At 28.8% G+C, this 23,611-nt stretch overlaps 1 pseudogene; it reads left to right on the top strand.

Moving 5' to 3' along the window:
• The first annotated feature begins 1,562 nt into the window (after window positions 1–1,562).
• LOC105623645 overlaps window positions 1,563–23,611 on the top strand; it is a 100,578-nt pseudogene continuing 78,529 nt past the window's right edge.

Raw genomic sequence — 23,611 nt, 5'->3', positions numbered from 1 at the left:
ATTCATAATATTTCTTATTAAACATCCACACACATTATAAAATCATGAAAAAGTATTTATATAAATAGCACTAATAACACAAAAAAAAGAAAATAAACATACATGAGAATGTGTGTGACAATGTGCAAGCGCGTATCTATTTTAGAGATATTATAAATGGTTGATTACATTAGTCACAGAACAGGATTTATGGAGAATGATTCTAATTTATATTAAGCAGCTTTATTCAATTTTATTACAATTTTCATAGGGAATTTGTATATCTTTTTTGTAAAAATTAATCAAAAAAATATTTATGTTGTACTTGTATATAATAATGAATGTTTGAACGGAGCAAAAAAAAATGATAAGGATCTATTCAATTTGTAATTACTTCCAAAACTGTATAGTTATTATAAGCACAGCATCCATGAATCAAACCGGTATCGAATAGATTATGAATCTTCTCAGCAATGATGTCATTCGCTTCGATCAATTACTAATGTACTTAAATTATATATGGATGCCTGATAATCCTTTATCTCGTGAAAATATTCATGTACATTCTGAGATAATTAAACAGCATAGATCATATTTAAAAAAAAATCACTTAAATATATTAACTTCTTTTATAGATAATTATTGTAGATAGTTATTTTGATGATAAGTATATATTTTAATAATTATAGTATAATTCGTAGAAAACCTATTATACCGATTATATGCATATAAGCTATTTGTATGCATTTTACAACTTTGTGAATTAGTTTAGATTGTAAAGACGTAGACCTTCTTCTTTTTTCTTATTTTGAAATTGCTTTTTAATTAATTGTCTGTTGAAGTTGACCGGATTTTATTTTTATTTGCAGACTGCGATCATACAAACAATAATGTGGCATAAAATCGGTATTTTGAGTTTTGTCAGAACGTTGGTAATCATGATCCTTCCAGGACAAGAAACTTTGAGCTTCTTAATCACAAACTAAGAACCATGATTTAGCCGACCGAAGAGTGAAACTGATGAACGAATTCATAGCTGGGATACAGGTATCCTCAAGAAGTTTCATTATTCTTAAACAATATAGCTTATGAATAAAGATATAATATTAATATTCAAGTATCATTTATAAGAAAATTTTATGAAACAAATTTATGAGATAATAGTTCTCGGTTTAGGTGATGAAGATATATACCTGGAAAAAACCGTTCAATCAAATTATGTCATAATCTGAAAGTTGGAGACCAAGCAAATCAAATTCTTGTCGTACATACGTGCCGCATATTTGGCCATCATAGTCTTCATTAAACGACCGTCAACTTCAATCTGATAACGTTCATTTTAATGAAGAATAATTTGACTGCAGTGTAACGATTACAAAATGTCGACATATTTCAACTCGTCATCGCGTTGTACTTTCCGTTAGGACTAATACTGCTGGGTGAATCAATATGTCATCGATTGGAGATATATGTTATTATATTATTTTGTAATTTACGGTGAACTTAAATCTACAATTATTCTTATATCTCTATTGTCATGTATTTATTGAAGTGAGCTTAATTTTTACAGGATTTTTTAGCTAATGGATGAAGTGAACACGAAACGCTTCTCGGAGAAGATGCCGCAGTTGCAGTTTGAATCAAAGGAAGCAACTAATGCAGAGAATCAAATAGACAGATAATGAACATTTCGAAAAATGGGAATATCCTTCTGTCGAACATCAAAGATTATTTGACTTTCCGGTATATGTAAAACTTTAGCGTGTTTCCGTCAATTGGATCAGTGGCCAATTGCCGCCAACTTTGTGTAATATCAACTTAATTATTAAGCCAGGTCATTTGTCGATGCTGTAGGCTCCGACAAATCATCTATGTTACATCTATTGCTGAAGGAGTTAAATCCCAGGACGGGTCCTTATTCAGGCTCCTCGAAGTATATTTTCCGAGCAATTTATTCACTGGATATTTTATGAACAATCCGAATCTGTCTCTTATGCCAGTCAAGAATCCTGGCTTTTCGGTGGTACTGTAAGGGACAATATACTATTTGGCTAGTCCTATGATAAGGCTAGATAAGGCAGATAATTTTCATAATCCAAAGCAATTATTGCGGATATTGTACAGTTTATATATTCCTGTATCAAGAATTAGTATCAAGAATTTTTATATGTAACTAGTAATAATTCTTATTTAACAATTCTTATATAAGGATCTCTAATTAGATCCTTCAATCTTCCGCATCGCTAAACATGAATTACGTCTTTACTTGTGACTGGAAATAAAAGAAGATATATTTTAGTAGTGTTATGAATTTTTCTGTATCTTTAATCTATATGTGATTGCATTTAGATAAAAGAAAAATGTCTAATATTTCCTAATTTCGAAATTTTTAACATTCTTTAAAGTTTCTTTTTGATCAATTGACAAATGTTTCAGGTAGCATATGTGTGCGCCTTGACGAAGAATTTCTGACAATTTCTGCAAAGAGACATGACAATGGCGATTTATAGACAAGCAGATGTTTGCTCGACGATCCTTTGAGGGCGGTAGAGAGACTCGTGTTGCTAGGTATCTCTATAGGAAGTGCATCATCGAATATCTCCATGACAAGACGAGGATACTTGTCACACATCAACTGCAATTCTTTAAAAGGGCGGATCATATCATTGTACTGGATCGAGTGAGTAACATAGAATATTCTTTAGTTATCTTTCTTAAATTAAAAATTTTTTTTATTTTAAAAGTTTGATTTTTTGATTTGTTTTAAAAGTAAAGAATTTAGATATAATAATGACAAAAACAAATTTAACTTATTGTTGAATGATTAATTTTTAAATTTTTTCTTATAGTTATGAAATTAAATAATTTTATAATTAAAATTAATAAATAATAAAACTTTTTAAATAAAAAATGACAAGAAATTTTGAAATATTTAATTTATATATAATTTATATATTATTAATTAAAAGATGAAAATTGAATATCTTTTAAATTAAATATCTTGATTTTGTTTTCTAAGGGTTTCGTGAAGATGCAAGGAAATTATAACGAATTACAATCAAATAAAGATTTCAGATTTGGGATGGTAAACCAAGCGCAGAGAAAGGAAGAGGACATGAGAAGATCTTCGGAAATGTCTAAGAGAATTACAATAATGAGACAGACAAGATTGTCGACTACATGCATCTTTTGACTAATTTCCATCACTGTAAGATAATCACTCGTTATTTATAATAAAAAAATATAAAAATTGGAAAAAAAATATATTACATTATTTATGTTTAATAAAAATAGATAGCACAAAAATAAAAATGTAAAATAAAACTAGAAAAAATTAACATAAATAAAAAAAAAATACAAAATAATTTTAAAAAATATCTGTACTTTTCGCGCATTAAAAATTTCTAATATATTTTTACTAATTATTATCAATTAATGAAACGCGGAAGTTTTTAAATTAAGATTCGAAATAGTTAAATAGTTTTCAGATATCCATAAATTTTTTTAACATTATTTTCTTCATTTTTAAATAATTTGAACTGAATGAACTTCATCAGATTATATCTATTATGAGAGATAAATTCAAGTAATAAGATTATTATTTTACCAACGTGTGGCATTCGGACACTGATGATTCGGATTAGGTGGAGAACAGCTCAGAAGCCGAGATGACGGCACACAATCGAGTAACAGACAGGGTGTACAAGGAATATCTGCATAATGCTTGCAATAATTTCACGCTATTTGTATTGTTGATGATCTTCATTATCAATCAGGTCGCCACTATAGGGAATGATTATTGGCTCATATTGAATTACGTTGGAGGATGTTAGGTATTGAAAATACTAATGATGTCAAATAATTCGCGAACATGTTTCTTTGGATCAATCTTCACGTTGAACCCGGATGATCTACACTATGGATGCCATATACAATATGTATACATGTTCTGCATCATCACGTGCATCGATACTACATTGTTTCGCAGCTTTCTTTGAAACATGAAAGTCTCTGTGAACTCGAGTAATAATCTTCACAACATCATGTTCTTCAAACTGCTGCAGGAATGCATGTCTTTCTTCCACAATAATCCTTCCGGTAAGTAATAGTTATGAAATCTGATAGTGGTTTTAATTATTCTACAGAGACTTCATAAAAATTATTTATTATGACAATTTAAAAAAATATTTTTTAGGTAATTTTTAGAATATTTCATAATTTTTATATAATTTTAAAATTTTTTAGAAAGATTTTTTAATTTTTAAATGAATTAAGACTTTTTGAAAGTGTTGAGAAAGTTTGTAACTTTTCTAAATTTCCTTATAGATAGATGTAAATTCTGAAATAGAATTTACAAGATTTCTCATTTTATAATTTTCAAAGGAAACTTAAAAAAATTTCGAGAAATTAAGATATTTCTTTTAAAGAAATCTTTATAAATTTAAAATATAAGAATTGTTAAAAATATTATTAGAATCTTTTTGAGAGTTTTCAAAACGTTAATTTCGGATTCAGAAAACCGACAACATATTTTTATCGAGTATCGATATTAGTAAGTTGTAATGATCGCTATAGCTATCCATAAAAAAATAAAGCGATGATGTAGATCTTTTTTTGCATATATTCATGATACAAAGATGATATGAATCAAAGATGCAATTTAAAATTGATTAATTTTTTTTTAGAATATTATATTATATTTATGTAACTTATGCCAATTGTATTAATTAAAAACAGTTCTAATTATAAGCTCGAAGTAAGCTATGACTCTGTTTAATTTGTTTAGAAAATTTACATTTTCATTCTAATAAATTATCGAATTTACTAATAAATTATTAATTAATAAATTATCGATTTTGATTCCTGGATTTGTAATTTCTTTTCTCGATTCTTGCAGAGAGTTAACGATTTTTGTATTTCAGGAAGAATTTTAAACAGATTTTCAAAGGGTACGGTCAGCATGGATGAGTAGCTGCCTAAATTGATGTTGGAGGCGATCCAGAAGTTTGGTGTAATATGTGATTAGAATTATATAGAGTTATTTGATTCTATAAAGCAATATTACGAAAATTAAATTAACTCATGATTTATTTTACAGACGAGTGTCGATTTATATTGCACCTCGATTTTATATTTAAATCGTATTATGAAAAAACTAAGAAAGAAAAAATAATATAAATAAAATTGATTTAGGAAATTACAAATTTAAAACAATGTAATATTATTAATAATGTAGTCACTATTATTTAAATTACGCAATTTGCAAAAGACAATCGTAAAAATTTTATTTTCGCATTTATAGAATTCGTTTTTAGCTGATTTTTGGATAGAAACAAGCCAAAAATATACGAATTATGCGTTTACAATTTTTTAATTAACTAAACAGTTAACAAATCATGATTTTGTTAGTAATATTAAATAAAGCGCAGTAGTTAGTTTCTAACAAATAAGAGAATATCGCTTTAGGAGACTTATGACAGTATCGGCGACTTTTCTTTATATTTATATTAATCGCTTCATCTTCCATCATATATTACAAAAAAGACATGAAACATCGTATTAAGTTCATTATATCTTGATGTATTATTAGCTATTTTCTATCGTTTTACAATCCATCCATATATAAATATAGGACGGTTTCTGCGATATTTTGTGCGTATTTAATATATCTGAATTTCTACAGTAATTTAAAAATAGAAGGCAAAGAACAATTATCCGAAATCAAATTTTATTTACAGTATATTGCATAAATCTTTTACTTTACGAAAATAATATGCTATGATAGCGTATACATGTAAGTACATAAAATTGTGTGTATACATATATATAAAATATATATATATATATATAATACATATATATAAATATAATATTATATACATATATATAAATATAATATAAATATAATACATATAAATATAATACATATATATAAAAATATTTTGAGAATAAAAATAAAAACTAATAGTAAAATTAATATATAATATTAATATATATAATAATGTTTTATGTTTACATTAATTAAATTATATTAATAAGAATATTTGTACTTACTTTTATATTATAAAGAGCATTATATTGTACACATATTTTCAATATATCAAATATTTTATAAAAGTTATCAATTTCAACTTAAGTTAAGTCACTACGTGCCATTAGAAGCCATGTAAATAAACAGCATTCAGTAAGCACGTATTTAGTATTAAGACAATATGTTGCTAGTATGGTTACATTTGTGCCTTATAATAATAGAGTAAAAGCATTAAAAGCGAATTAAGTACTAGTTCCGGATCACATTTTACATTTAAATAATTATAGTTTTCTTATATATGAAATAATGAATATCATAAAATTCTTTAGCATTTGTTTAGCATTTTATTTCTTTTTTAATCAGTGTCAATTATTTTTTTATTTATTAGCTATAGCATCTTATCTTTAACTAATAAATGTGAGGTATAAACTGGAATTTATACCTATAAAAATTTATTTAAAATGTAATATAATATATATGTGTATAATATATATGTGTATAAGAATTGCCTTATGACTATTACATGAGGTAGTAAAAGCATTAGATTTCATGAAAAAAGTTAATATCATGTTCAATTGAAATTCAAAAAGGCATTTGGTGAACTGATTCGCAATTAGCATATGGAGTCTAATTGTAGATAATTGTCATTACTCCATTTAATCAAAATTAAAACGTATAAAACAGTATAAATAATAAAAGCGTCCATAATGTAATCTTTATGATCAATCTTTATGATCATTACTACATTAAATATTTAATTAATTTGATATTCTTCTGGATAAAAATATGAATTTTTCTCTCAAGAGCGATACACATCTAATGTGCTTTAATCTATGTATTTAAATAAATAAAAATTAGAACGCGAAAAGAAAGGCAATCTAATCTAGATTATCTATATCGATTCTGTTATTCACTACTTGCTGATTAAACGGCATATAAATATGTTATACCACAGTGTATATATCATATAGTGTAGTACACAAAGTTCCTAAAGGAACTGCAAAAACTATTTCTGAAAACCTTATAAAAAACCTTATAAAAAATATTAAAACGTGTTTGTGAATTGTGCAGCAAAAATTAATTCAATTAAAATATACTATCCAACGACTCAGAAACTATGACAGAGACACTAGAAAGAGCGCTGGCACCATTATTGACTTTTGGCTCATTCTTCAGTTTAGGCGTGTTCAAATATCCTCGTAGACAATCTAGACATATCTCTCTTATTTATATGCTTTGGCCAAATGGGGTTCTCTTACGTACTTTTATTACTATCCACTATACATGAGACATTTGCAGACATATGATATATACCCCCTAGATTTCGTACCGTTGGCCACCGTTATATCAATTGTTAGCTTCTATCGTTTTAAGGTAAAAATTTTAAAATGTACTCCCGGTCCTTATATAATAATACTAAATTTATGTCTTCTTTATTCCCTTCGCCACATCCTTTTTTAATATTGCTTATCTTTTCTTTAATAATATTTTTAATTGAAAGCATTAAATTCACAATTATAAGCAAATACAAAATTATAAAAAGTTTTTATAAAAAGCTTTCGATACCTTCAACCTTCATGACCTATTTTTAGTCGAACTCAAGCTATGCAATCTATCCCATTCGGCCTACTCACTAATCTGCTTCCTTCAACTCGCACGCAGTAAGTCCTCATATATAATCTTTTTCCTCTTTTTTCATTTCCTCATGCCGTTATCTCGGAATTATCCCGGAATTATACCAATCATTTTTGAACCCTTATTTTTTAATATTTTTATCTTTGATTTGACTAATATTGGCCTATCTTCCAAGATCTTTATGTTCGTAGACGACGTAATTCTTTTCAAATCCTTTCAACCATTTGATGCTTTAACAGCCTATTTCGCTTTAAATAAAGATCTAAGATCTATTGCCCGATGGTTATAATAATTCGCTGCATCTAAATTTTTCTAAATCAACCTTGCTAATTGTTAATTCCTCAATATTATTATAACATATTCAATCCTTCGAAATTTCTCTTAATTCCGTTCCAATTCTTCCTCTATTAAAATTCTTAGTGTTCAGATCTTCAACTTTTCATTTGAGTCACACGCGGCCGACAAGTGTCGGCTGCTTACGCCGTCAACGTCTTCTTCATCCCCTTCTCCATATCCTTTCCTGCTCTCAAAAACATTCTTATTTCTCAATTTTATTCTCGTTATTTCGTTATTTGATTATATCGATGTCGTCTACATTCCGACTCTTAATCAACAACTTCTTAACCGTGTACAGCGTATCCAAAATTCTTGTCTCCGTTTCTTCTATTGCGTCCATAAACGACGATATATCTCTATATTACGAAAGATCTAGCTAGCTTAGAATGTGAAAATGCTTTATTCTCCACCTAAGTTGTCTCATTTTTTTTTCTTGCTCCTCTATATCTGCACCTCTTGGAGTTGAACTCTGAGCTTCATTCCACTTTTAACTCCTTTGTCATCAGGTACCAAGATTATCCTTCCCCATTCATCATTCAAGTTCCATACCGCTTTTTCCTTAGTCAAATATTTTAATTCTGTTTCTATATTAATAAAAATTAATCTCCCTCTTTGTCCTTCTTCTGCTGCCTCGCGTTTCATAGTGTCACTCACAGTATTTAACCCTTACCTTACAAGTTACAATTTGATTCTCATCCATACAAACATGGATCACTAGAATCCGTTCGTTTTTTTGCCTATTCAGAATGATTAAAAAAATCTTTAAAAATTCACCAACATACTTTTAATTTTCCAAAATAAACATTAGAACTTCATTTTGGAAAATAATAAAATGTAATATAATTTATAATTATTGAAAGACTCAGAGAAACTTGGACGAACAGGAATCGCTAGTGACTCATACTTGTAGGATAAGAGTTGTGATGGAAGAGATAACATGATGTGCTCTATTTACAAGCATCTCTCTTTAAATCTTCGCCGTCTCTTCCCAGACGGAAGAATTTCTATACCAAAGTATACAAAAAACTATTTGTAATTAAGCAAAAAACTATTCTTAAATACGTGATTTGGAACACGAAAGTATTTTGGCGTAGAATTCTACTCCTATGTCAAAATAAGCCGATTCATGCTTTTATACACCAGATAACGCTAGACAATACCGAACTACGGCAAACAATGTTAGAAAATATGCTTGAAAGTACGCTTACTACGCTAAAAATATATATGCTATAATGCTAAGTACGCGAATGAATCATGGAAATAATTTGGCGTAGAATTCTACTCCTATGCTAAAGATTTAATGCCTTCCTACGCGAAACTAAATCTTAACCGTACTTTTGGGTACATTTACACTGTACTGTTTAAAGTAACATGATAGTATCTTGAACTTATTTGGCATGAATTCAAGATACACGTACTGATGGAATCGTGATGGAATTAGAATTTCATCGTAGCATGATTTAATATTAAAACCCAATTTTGAGAGCTCATTTCACATGCGAAATGTTGGGTCCGTATATATTCCAAGTAATTCTTATTTACGATTTTATACATCTCCATCATGGCCCTCTATCGGCTGAGATGAGTAAAAGTAATTCATGTAAAATGGCGTAGAATGGCTTACTTTGCTACAAATGGAAAAAAGGAATTACAAATGGAAATTAAAAGGTAAATATTGTATTTTGGCATAGAAATATGTAGGAAACGATTTTTTCGTGCAAACGCATAGCTTTGCGTAAATAGATAATTATTTCTTTCTCAACTATTGTAGTGTGATTCTGCGTAGAATGGCATACTTACAAAAAAATGACAGCTAATTTAGAAGAGTTCGATGTAAAAAGGCATAGTTCAGGATTCATTGCGCATACTTTGGCGTACTCTCTATGTCTATATCTAAGTACGTATTTTACATCTTTCGCGTAGCTTAATTATTTTTTTGTTTATCAACGCGATTCTGTGCCACACTTGTAGAAGTAGAAGGTCGTACTTTTTATCGTACTTTGGCATAGAAATTTTTTCGCAAAGGTTTCTATGGATGTCACGTTAGAGACAAAAGCTACCAACTGCGAAACATGGGGCGGTAATTATAGTTTTTATTTTAAAAACAAACTATCTTAAATAATGTCTTAAGGTGCTAATATAGTCCTCGGATTGACTTATGACACCTTAAAATTATACTTAAGACAGTCTTAAGTGCAAGAATCGAATATGAATAGTGACCTGTTTCGCAACGTGAAATTAAATTTTCCTTGTTTAACATACTTTAGTTTTCTTTTTCTATAGAAAGAAAACCTAAGATGCATTATGACATGTGTCAAACAAGGAAAGAAGCTTTGTCTTTTAAGCGAAACTTATAGAAAGGAACAGAAATTTAGAGAGAGACGTTTGCAAACTCTGCACACCATGTTATCCCTTCCACCATAATTAAGAGAGACTGATGTAAATGATATGTGTAAGGTGCGCGTATTTATGTGTACTCGTGCATGTGCGTGTGTATGATTTTAACTATTGCTTCATTATTTATTGAATTGCTGTCTTACAAGGAAGGTTAGGCAATTCAAAAATTCTGAAAATTCTAAAATATTGTGTGCAAATAGATTAGTAGGTCCCTGGCACGAAATGTTTTTTGTTCGTGCGGAATTATTATTGATATAATATCTTTTTTTTTTCAAATAAATTACAACTGGCTCTATCAAAAGCTGAATGAGCAATATTTTATAAAAATAACAATTTCTTTATTCATACTTTTTTTTAATTATCTAAAATTTTGTACATTTCTTTATGTATATATCATAAAAATATTTAACTGATTTTAGGACACATTGTTATTATTACTGTTACTGTTGTTGTTATAGTTGTTGTTATACTGATATTGTTATTGTTGTTATAAAAGTTCATATTTTAATAGTTGCTGCTATACTGATATTGTGTTGGATTGTATTGTATTTGTATTACGCTATCTCGCGAAGCCAATGTGAGACGAATATCTACGGAACGCGTATATATAGGCATTTTCGTTTATAGTTGAAAAATGATTTTTTTGGAACATAACTATAATATACATCGTTTGTTTTCAGCGTCAAATGCTCTTTGATTTGCGTTATAAAAATTAAAAACATTTTTTGAATAGAGGTACAGATAGGGGTATAAAATAAATAAATAATAAAAAATTTTTTTTATTGTAATCTTAAAGTACTCTTAAAACCATTTAAATTTTCATTCCGGAAATTTTTTCTCTTATAGTTTCGATGATATTCGCTTCAAAAGAAAAAAAAACCAATTTTATTCAAAAGTGCATTTCACTTCCTAAAATTGTGATTCTGCACGATCAAAATATGTGTTATAGATGAACTACTTTACTTCTACACAAAAAGTTTCAGAATTTTTTGAATTTACGAGTTGCCTAGTGTCTTTTGTTAGTTCCGCTTTGTAATAGCAGTTGACGCCTATATAACTATTTGCAAGTTACTTTAATCTATTGTATTATATTTTATGTTCATGTCTATTACTCTGTTAATACGTAATTTTCATAGAATAATAAACTAAATTAAATTAAAAAAAAAGTTTGGACAGATCATCATATTTTAATGCTTATTTTATTATAATATAACACTTTATCTGTCACATTCTGTATATTGCAATAACAATTTTTACTGTACAATTTTTACTTTAAATATAAAATTATAATAATTTTTTTCTGTGTCGCATATTCGATAAATATGACTTTTTTTAAAGGAATTGAAAATGTGCTTACGTGAACTTACTATAGTAGACGACACGTTAGAAGCTCTCGAAGCGCCAAAGGAATATCAAAGGCTACGTTACTGGATAATTCGAATAATAATCATGTGGATTGTATATATTTTTTATCAATTAACATATTCTAATTTTATTACTTTTTTTAAATATAATTATGATATAAACTTCATCTGGTTTTTTTTTTCGACGATTATTGGATTTCTATGGGATTATCCGTTATATGTCATTATCTTAAATGCTCTGATTTCTGCAACTATTCTTGGTATACTCTTCTTTAGTATTATATATGTGTATATACTTTGTGAGCTATTTTTATTGACATTATACGTCAAAATGTTTATAGTGTGAAATACATGTAAATCTTTTGATAACATATAATAAATGGAAGTGACTTTGACAACATAAGTATGTTTTCTATATTGTCTGTACGGAACATATATATACAATACTTATTTTGAGTTTTAAAGATATACTAAACAACAATTACTTAAAATAAATAATTAAGCACTACTTTTCATTGTTAAGTATTTATAAGAAATAAGCATCTTTAGAAAACGTTGCAAAGAAAGAAAATATTAAGCAATCGAATATACGATCAAAATTTCCACCTTCAATGAATTTGATCTTATATATGACGATATATAACGAAAAAAATAACAGCAAAAGTAGCGGTAAAATTGTAAAAGCTAATGATAAAATCATTATAAAAGAGTAATAATAAAACTAACGATAAAAGTAACTTCCGTCCCTAACTATAAGAGAAAGCATATATCGATAAGTAGTTACGATTGTAGTTACGACTGAATCAGCTATACCTCTGCAATGGAACAGGTTTCCATATCCAAAGCGTCTTGCATCGAAAAACTTAAATGAATTTAAAAAAATTCGTATAAAAAGTCCGTATAAAAGTTTCATCTTTGTACTCGAAGTGTGCATGCAAATATTTTTTTGGGACGGCCCCGGAGACGCAACTGTATCAAACAGCAAGAAATAAAACTTATTTCTGCTGTAAAATTTTTACGCTCTTCTCATGATTCGCCTTTGATGCATTAATGTCTATAAAAGGATAAGCATGATCGACGTAACTTCTTAATTTCAAATTGGAATATGACGTGATGTGATGTTTGGAATTCACTGTTATAGATTTTCAACGATTTTTGCGCGTTTTGGTTAAGGAAATATTAAGTATAAAGTTTTTGCAAAAAGTGATTGGAATTGGAAATTTACATTTTTCGTTTAAAAATGAATGTTAAGGTGTATGAATAAATGTATCAGTGACCGGACGTGTCTGGATATTAACATAAAATTAATTTACTTATATGATTATCTAAGGATGTTCTGCATATAATAAGGGGTACACATCAAAATCAGACAATATCGAATATCCGTCATCAAATACTTTTTTTGAATATTCAATTATTCGGATAACGAATTTTCCGAATATCTTGCGAGATATCTGGAAAGATTTCCAAAAAAAAAAATGGCATGATGGCAATCCTTTATTTACAGATGCTTTAACAAAAGGTCTTTTAAGGGGGTTTTTACGTTTGAGTGTTAATTTTGAAGACATTCTGAGAATGTTTTTAATAAATAAAAATTTAGATATAGTTAAAAACTAATACAAGTCTAGAAAGTGTGTATAATATACATATACCTTTAAAAAAATATATTTTTTGTAGTATTTTTTACATAATAGTAAAATAAGATAACATTGAAATTAGGCATCGCGGATATAGTGATCAAAGGTTTAGATCGCATTGTTGGTCTTATAGCAAAAGTAAAGCTTTTTCATGTAATGAATGGACTTGTAATTCTCGCCCGAATATAATTAATTAATATCATACACATATTTTCAAAATGGCAACAATTTAAAAAAATATATCGAATTTTCCTCACATTCCTTTTATTTGACCTATAAAAAAATAGAAAAACTTACCATAGACTATTAATTCTAATATGGACGGTAATGATATGTTCTCTGAATATAACCATAAAAATGGAAGTTGTAAGGTACGGTAGCATGGCCAGCGAAGGCAGCAGCGCCATGCAGGATAGAGACTGAGGCACGAAACAATAAAGGCAGTTGCATAAGTTCCAGCTACATTAGCATTTAGTCACTTAACCTCATAACCTACTTTACATGGCGCAGTCGAAAATAAAAGTAATTTAACGAATAAGGGCGCAGGCCTAAACAAAGTACAAAGTACAGAGAACTGAAGACGAGACAACGATGGGGGATCAACGAGGAATTGCACCAATGTGCATGACTGGCAACCGAAAAAAATTGAAAAACGTGGCGAAGTTCGAGAATTACCTTGTGGCAACCGAAATAAATAAAAAGTCGGAAGCAACTCAGTGCGCACAACTCTACACTACATACGAGAGGATTCAAAATTTACAAAACTGAGAAAGATAAAGTAACGAAACTAACTAATAGAAAAATTTGAAAAGCATTTTAAACCAAAGGAAAATATCGCATATGAGAGATAAACAAATTTTTCTCATATCGACAGCCAGGACAAACGCTGGAACAATTCATCATCGAATTAAAACAAAAATCGATGAAATGCAAATTGGAAGAACTCCAATAGCTTGGTGAAGACAATAATCACGTGTGGCGTGAATAATTCGACAATCCGAGAGCAGTTGCTTGAGAAAGATGAACTAACATTGGATAAAGCAATTGAACAGTACTTCATCATTGAAATGGCGAGAGAAAGAAGTGACGCAATGAGAGGATGGCAGCAACATCCGACAACAGTACAATCTACAAAAAGAAAGACAACAAGACGAATATCAACAATAATGAGCGATAGTGGAGGACTTACAAAATAAATTAACAATTGTAGGAAATGTAGTAGGTCACATCCAATAAATAAGTGCCCAGTTTATGGACAAACATGTCACATCTATAAAAAGCAAAATCATTTCGCGAGTAAATATTTCAAAAATGAAATAAGTAAGAATAAAAAAAAGGAAAAAGAGAAAGAAGCCAAAATTGATGAAATTGAATTAATAAAAACAGGAGATGAGCATTTATTTATTGGATCAATTGAAATTAATGAAATAACGGAAGATAAATTTTACAATCTTCTCATTTATTTCGATTTCTTTGAACCGAATGGTAAAATCACTAGATATAATATCTAATATATCTAGATATAATCACTAGATAGAATAGACGCTATATAGAAGAAATTGATAATAGAGATTATCCGGAAACAATTAAAAAATATATAGATTTATTGAAGAGTACGGGGTGTATCGATAAACCGTACCATATTGAGTTAAACGAAAATGCGAAATCAGTAATACATCCAACTAGAAAGATACCGATAGAAAGATAACGTTAAGAGATAATATAAAAGGAAGGTTAGATGCACCGTAAAAAAAAAATTAATAAAAAAAATCGAAGGTAGTACAGACTGAGTTAATGCTTTTGTCATAGTGAGGAAACCCAACGGTAAGTTGAGAATATGTTTAACCAACCCAAAAAAATGTCTAACTAACCCAAAAGACATTGGTCTAGACATATTCTGTCTAGAACCCATATACCCAGAAATAAAAGATCTTAAGGGAAATATGATAAGTACAACAGTTATAGAGAAAATGAAAAACAACGCAACTTTGCAAGACACGATATTCCATTGATTGTGGTCTCAAACAGAGGAATAAAGTTCACGTCGAGATTTATTCAATTTACGAAAGACTACGAATTCAATCACATAATATCGTCACTAATATATGCTCAGTCGAACGGTATGGCTGAAAGAAGCATACAAATCGCGAAAAAAATATTTAGGAAAGTACTAGAAGAAACAGTAGATTTAAACGTTTAGCGTTGTTACATTATAGAAACACTTCAGCACTAGGGAATGTCTTATCGGCTGAGGCTTTAATGTCCAAGAAATTAAGAAATAAGCTACATAAATAAGTCTTTAAAACCGAAAATTGTAACAAATATTGTGTATGTAAAACAAAAAACTATTGCTAAGTACAATGTAAAGAACAAATATATTACAAAGTGAAAAACGTCAAAGAATTATCAAAGATACTAGATAAGGCAAAAGTCTATATATAGCGTAATCAAAAGTCAGAATAGTATCCAGAAGAAGTTTTATGTCAACTAAGAAATAAAACACAAACCAGCCAATAGATCTATTCTTATAAGAAACAAAAGATTCATCAAAGTAAATAAACTAATAAATAAATCATCAACTAAAAAAGAGATAAAGTCAAATAAAAAAAGCTCTTAAGAAAGGAGAAAACATTAAAGTTTTCATAGAAATAGAAAACGGATACAGACAATACGGAGGTAAGGTATTCCTAGGAATTCTGAAGTTAAAATGACGAGATCAGGGAAAATCATAAAAGCACCTGATAGACTGAATTACTAGTAAAAAGCAGAACAAGCGCGGCAATTAAGGAGATCCATTGTATAGTTTCGAAAAAAAAAGGAAATATAAGATAAATGGTACGAATAGCGAAGGCAGCAGCTCCATGCAGGATAGGAACTGAAACAATAAAAGCAGTTGCATTTCAGCTACATTAGCATTTAGTCACTTAATCCCATAACCTACTTTACAGAAGTCAGATGGACTTTTGCTTTTTTTGAAATTGTAATAATCATATATTCGAAAATACGATTTCGGAAAAAAGGCGAATAAATATTTGAAATATTTTAGTATAAGTTCCGTTTTTTCTGTTAAAAACGAAAGCCACGCTCAGAAGAAAACGAAAATCTGCTTTATTGGATAGAAACGTTCTAGAATGATTTTGAAAGATTGATTAACGAATATAATTAACGGCGAATGCCGGTTATAACAATTGGATAGTGCGCGTTATTCGAATCGATTAACCAGTTCCAAACACCATATCATTTTATTTCATATATCTTGGACAATTTTGGTTTCTTACAAAAAAAATATTTTTGTGAGATATTTTTGAGACTATAAGCTTTCAAAGATAACAAAAATAATTAATATTTTTTATCTCTAAAATGTAAAAATCTCCTTAAAAAATACATTTGTTCAATTTTTAGTAATTATTTAGTAATTTCATTTAACATTTCTTAGCTTGCTGATTGACAAATTGTTATTTTCTGTAAGGCGCATAGTTTTTTGGCTTTCTTTATTGTTATCTGAAAATGAATTATAGTTTAAAATGACTGAAACTGAATTATAAATTTTGGACAAAATTTATTTTGAAATTCTACTCCTTATATATATAAAATAATATATTGAAACGTAATAAGTAAATAATAAAATTCTAATTTAGTCCGACTTATAATTATTTTTTATTGCCATTAGCGTTAATATGTTTATACATAATGTATACATTGTAATGTTAATAAAAGATGATAATTCATTTTCAATTCAGATGCATAAGCTCCAGATTTCATCGAATCAATGAACGTTTACGTGTATTATATTCTGATCTGTTCGAAAGCAGTATAGATTACAGAAGACAAAGCAGATTCATCTTTGTGCATCAGCAGATAACAGCAACTAAGGATCATAATCAATATATATGGATTATAATGTAATAATTATTTAATAAAATTATTATATACATACATGCACGCGCATTTTATATATATATTTTATATATATATATATATATATATATATATATAGAGAGAGAGAGAGAGAGAGAGAGAATGTCTCAATCTTAATTTTCATATCAATATATTTCAAAAAGTATAAAAAAAAATGTTTTCTGTGAAAGTGCTTCTACTTGCTTCGAGAAGAGCCTAACGATCATATTATTCTTTTCTAGATAAATATACAATGAGAGACGCAATGAAAAAGACATGTTATGTTTGTTTACGCTTTTTAAAATGAAACTTTATGATTTTTTACGTAATATGATTTCTCTGTAATCATTCCGCATATAAAAGTATTAAGTTAGAAATATAAAAAAATCAATACTTTACGAAATATTATAGGTTTCTCTGACACATATAATTGATATAACACATTAAATATCGTAAATTAATTTTTTGATAATCGTAATATCTTAATATTTTTATGAATAGAAAAATGACATAAATCAGGTATAAAGAAAATATATATTTGTTTATAAGGGACTATGATTTCGATCCTCCAATTTTTGCTCAAACTCATGAAAATTTATATTTTGAGATCAATTAGATTCATTTCGAGTGATTACAGCTTAAACGGAGTGATGGAGTTTCCATATTTATTCGGAAATCAATATTTTGAATTTTAAATGTATTTTTATGTTTTATTCATCTTCGGATTCATCTGTTTCGGACCAAAAAGCTGCATCCATTTCATATTCTGAATGAGCATGACTGTGATATTGAGATGTATTTTTCATATATAATACCTATAGTATTTTAGGTACCACTGAACAGATGCAATGTGCGTCCAGTATCCTACAGTCCGTGCTCCCGTTTTGTATTGACAATATTTGTTCAATCTTTGATAGAATCAAAGCCATCCTTTTCATACCGAATCCAAAATTGGTATTGCTTGATGAAGTATATCGAGATTGCAACTTGACCTTTAAAATGTCTGCTTCCTGTTTGTGCACGTAAAGCACGTAATCACTATTTTCCGCTATATGTTCTCGCGTATAAGATGCCGCGCTGCTTGCTTTATCTGGTAAATCCCAATCGTTATTCTGTGAAGATTTTGGAATGTCAAACATAAAAAGTTTCTAATGGATGTTGCCTGTATTTTCTTCCAAATGGTGGTCTTCTTGAACCACTCTTCATCTTTTACAATCTTTTAAAAATTATTGAGTTTTTTAGACAAAATGAGCATTCTTTGAGTAATTATTTCATCATCTGATGATGTTATTTGAACTCGTGGTGATCGGTAAGCACTACACAGTGCAGATTCAATTCTTATGTAGTCTTCGATGTATGGTATTGAGTAGTAGGAAAAATTGGCCAGCATTTTTCATGTTTTAATTAAACCATTTACGGATTTGACAATCCAACGGATTTTGGTCACAAGTCTGGATTCATTTGCACTTATAGCATTATGTTGCCTTTCTGTTTAAAAAAAATAAGGCATTCTCGATATCAATCCATATTCTTCCAAAATTGTTATTGAATCACGAAATCGATCATAACGTCTTCTAGTTAATCATTCTAAAAGTGGAGAACTTCTTTTATTAGACTGTTCAATATATTGGCTTCAATATTTTTCCCGTCAGCAAAGTAGAGACTAAAGACAAAATATGTCCAGTAATACTAACTACAATACTATTATAGGCTTGATCAGAGACCTGTCTTTGTGCATAGAACAAGAATGCCATTGGAAAGAATAATTACTATTTTTCTCTATGTACATATATGTTCCATCTGCTACAAGTATTGCCACGTCTTTGCCTTCCGTAAATAGAGCTTTAGCCATATCTGTGTAATCGTATGAAATCTTCGTGATATAATTCAAACCAAGATGATTGGGGATAAAATCTTTCATGAGTGCTTTTCTAGCAAAGTCTATTTTACCAATTATGTCTCTGTATTCCAAAAAGTATTGACAAAATTGAATGAGACATGCTGTTTTCAATTTAGTAAGGAATAGAACGAGACAAATGGGTGCACTTTTTATATATGTACTACGTATTTTACTAACGTAAGTGAAAAGATTATTGAAATCTCTCGCAGATATTCTGGTAAATCGATGATAATTAACATTACTTAAGGTTCCAGGAATGCCAATCTTATCAAAACACATAATTTTTGAATAACAGTTATTTCTTTCTCTGTTACTCATTCGAACATCGTTCTCTAGGATTAAAGAATAAACATTAATACATGTCTGCGAAGTAGAGTCTTAATGCTTAGAACGACAAAAAGTTTCGAAAATGAGATTTTCTTTATTATTTCTTAGTCCAATATGGTGCTCCAGAGCTGTTATGTCGTAATAACATTTGCTTCATATAAAAGCTGTACAATCTGTATTTATGAAATAGTAGTCCACAGACTAGTAGTTTGTACGAAAAAGCAATGTGAATTTCTTAAAATTGAACTTAGACATCCAATTAGAATTATTGTTATATAAAAATTTACGTGTGCATGAGATATTGATGTAATAGTATGTAATGATATATCGATGACATGTAAATCGTCTGTGTAAGTGCTATTTACAATATAAATATTCAGCTTTATGATCCCCTTAAAAACTATATGACGGCAAAAAATTTAAATTTGAATGGATGTTACAATAGATTAAATGTAGAGGCAGAGAATTAAGCATATTTTTATACATATTTTCAAAATGATAACAAAATTGTGAAAAAATTACAGATTCGAAATTATGTTTAAAAATAATGCTACAAATGTGACGGTTTACTATCTGGATAATAAGTTTTAATAAATAGTAATATTTTTTTAACCTTTTCTAATAAAAGTATATGGAAATGCATTATATATTATAGAATAAATGATAAATATCTCAATTTTTTTATATAAGTATTAAGTATTCAGGATTATATATATATATATATGCAGATTATACATATATGCAATTACATTGCGATGCACGAACTAATTGTCCAGTAAATAAACAAAATATTTATTTGTTCTATATCTTTATAAGTAATCAGTGAATCGCAATGAAACTTTACATAAATTATTTTATGTGAATATTCAAAGTACTTATAAAAGGAAAATGTAATTTTTTTATCATTAAAAAATTTTAACGTTTAACAATGTAAAAAATAACAACTAACATGAATATACTACAAAAATGTGTTATTAAACAAAATTTAATCTCACAACTTTTACATTTAATATTTACATTTCAAATAAAATATATACGTAATATATTAGGTGTACAACTTTGCTTCCGCCGTTTTTTTCCGAAATTCGAGGCTTTATTGTAAAAAACTGGTTATACATTTATGATTCAAAGTATTGTCCATCGCTGGCCACTACTTTCTCCCATCTTTCGGGTAGCGTACGAATCCCGCGTCGAAAAAACTGGTCATCTTTTGAGGCTATCCACGAATCGATCCAATTTTTTACTTCTTCATAAGACCGGAAGTGCTGGTCAGCCAGGCCGTGTGCCATTGATCGAAACAAGTGATAATCAGAGGAAGCAATGTCTAGAGAATACGGCGGGTGGGATAGGACTTCCCATCAATGTTTCCAAGTGTGTCTTGATCACTTTCGCAACGTGGGGTCGAGCATTGTCATGCTGCAAAATCACTTTATCGTGATTCTCGTTGTATTGCGGCCGTTTGTCTTTCAATGCTCGGCTCAAACGCATCAATTGCGTTCGATACCGATCGCCTGTGATTGTTTCAGTCGGTTTTAACAGTTCATAATACACTACGCCAAGCTGGTCCCACCAAATACAGAGCATGACCTTGGACGTCAAAATCACCGTTCTTGAAGCGTTGAAACCACTCACGCCTCACCATAAGTATTTGAGAGCATTCGATGAGCCTCAGCCGCAGATTTCTTCATATTGAAGCAAAAAATTAAAACCTCTCGCAAATGATGAGAATTTGGCTCGTAAACTGACATTTTCAATCGAGAATAACTTTATGATGTAGACACAAATCGACTAATGTTTCTATGGAGTTATGTAGACAGATGCCCAAGTTTATTGTATGACGTCTATGATCTATTTATTTCGATCACCACTTACTGCTAAAGCCATCTATAGAAAACGGCGGAAGCAAAGTTGTACACCTAATATATATGGATACAAAAGTGTCTTGGGTACTGTTCCAGATTATCCCGAGATTAATGGTATATTAAAAAATTGCTTTTATACTTAAAAATTTATTATATGTTTGAATTTCTTATATTTTTCTATTTCTTTTGAAAATTTTAATCATTAATTCCACTAATACATACTCATTGATTTATTTCGAATCTTTGTGCTCACACATTTTTAATTAAATTCATTTACGATACCATTGTTAAAGCATTTTGATAAGTTGTCTAAGACGACAAAAATTAAAATTTACTATTTATTACTAAACATATGCGTGTGTTTTATCATAAAAAAGTATAGATATAAATATATAAATATATGTATAATTTGCTATTACAAAATTAATTAATATCCTGATGTGAATATCCCTGAATGGCGGGATACTCAACACCTGAAAATGATTTTTAAAACAATCAACAGTTGAAGAATTATATATCCATTCGTATCGGCATTTTTGTTAAACTATTCATAACAAATAAGCAAACAATTTGTAGAAAATTTGAATTTATTTATTTAATAATTTCGATTTAAAATAATTATTATATCTATAATATATTTATTATATACTAAAATCTTATTTTTATTAAGACAGTGCTGTTATTAGCATTATTACTAATAAGAGAATATTTAGTAAAATTAAGAAAGCGATGAAATAAAAGTTAAATAATAGCTAATAAAGTTGCTAATAATCGATACAGAAAGTTGGTGTGTATACTTTATTATATGTTAATAATCTATACCACTCACAAACATTTCGATCCTTGATTCGGATTCCTTTCAGTATAAATTTCCTTTAGTAATCATTTATTTACTGTTCGTCGTGAAACTGCTGTTGAATTATTCTTTCTTAATATAATAATACAGTCGAAAATATAGGAGAACGACTTAAGTATAAAAGAAAATAACGAAAATTGTATTCTAAAATATGTCACCGAATTAATTTTGCTATTTAACTTTAAAATATACAGTAATTATTATATAATTCATTGACAAAATTATTATTTCCGAGAACTAGAAAACCTGAGATTAATTACGATCTTGTAACAAGAATTTTCAAAGGCGCTAATTTCTCCGCAAATGGATTTCATGGAAAGCAATGAAAAATAACTTTCCACGATGAAAATAATTTCGACTTTCGATAGGTATGAATTATGCATTCGCTGGTATCTGAAGAACGGCGACGCGATCATCGTATATAAAAAAAATTAGTCATTAAGATACTAATTTTGTAATGTTGAAAACGAAAATTCAAATATTATTCGAACAAGAAGCTAATTCAAAAAACTATTAGCTCAATCAAAGCTCAAACTTTACTGACTTATTTAATATAATATACTATATACAAATGCAAAAAATTTGACAACTTTAAACTTTTAAGAATGAATATCATGTACACATCAATTGGTCACTATTGTAAAATATATTTAGAAAGCAGTTAGGAGAATTGTATCTTATTATATAATATCTGTAATGATTAAGGTCTATTAAATGGGATAGAAATTAATAAAAAAGTGAAATATTTCTTTAATTGTCGACAAATAATTCCAAAATTATGTTCAATTTTTTTTTATCATATCACTAAGTATACATGAAAACGAGAAATTAATTGCATTATGAATTGTACAAACTGCACTAATTGCAAAAATAGAAATCGTGTGAATTACGTTAGTAAAAGAACCGATTGGGAGACTAGACTCCAATAACCTTGTCATATATTGTTACGGTCATAACCCTTCCTTTGCCTAGCGGCACACGATTTCTACTTTTAGATATATAAATATAAATATATTAGATATATATCTCATATTATGTTGTATGCGTAATTGCCACTTCTAAAATTTAAAGTGGAAAATTTTTGTCTTACATAATTTTTACAAACTTTCTTCTTTTGTTAATAATTTTTTACAACAAACAATGAGCGACAGTTTAAACTTTTTGAAGCTTTCTAAATCACGATCTTGACGGCATATGTCTCTTATATTAAATTCATTTATCAATATTTACCCAATACAAATTAATAAAAAGATTTTTATGTACACACACACACACACACACACACACACACACACACACACACACACACACACACACACACACACACACACACACACACACACACACACACACACACACACACACACACACACACACACACACACACACA

Source organism: Atta cephalotes (genome assembly GCF_000143395.1).
Source record: "Atta cephalotes unplaced genomic scaffold scaffold00061, whole genome shotgun sequence".
In the NCBI taxonomy this organism is placed as follows: domain Eukaryota; kingdom Metazoa; phylum Arthropoda; class Insecta; order Hymenoptera; family Formicidae; genus Atta; species Atta cephalotes.
Note: the sequence above shows the minus strand (reverse complement) of the source record. Positions and strands in the feature narration are given on the sequence as shown.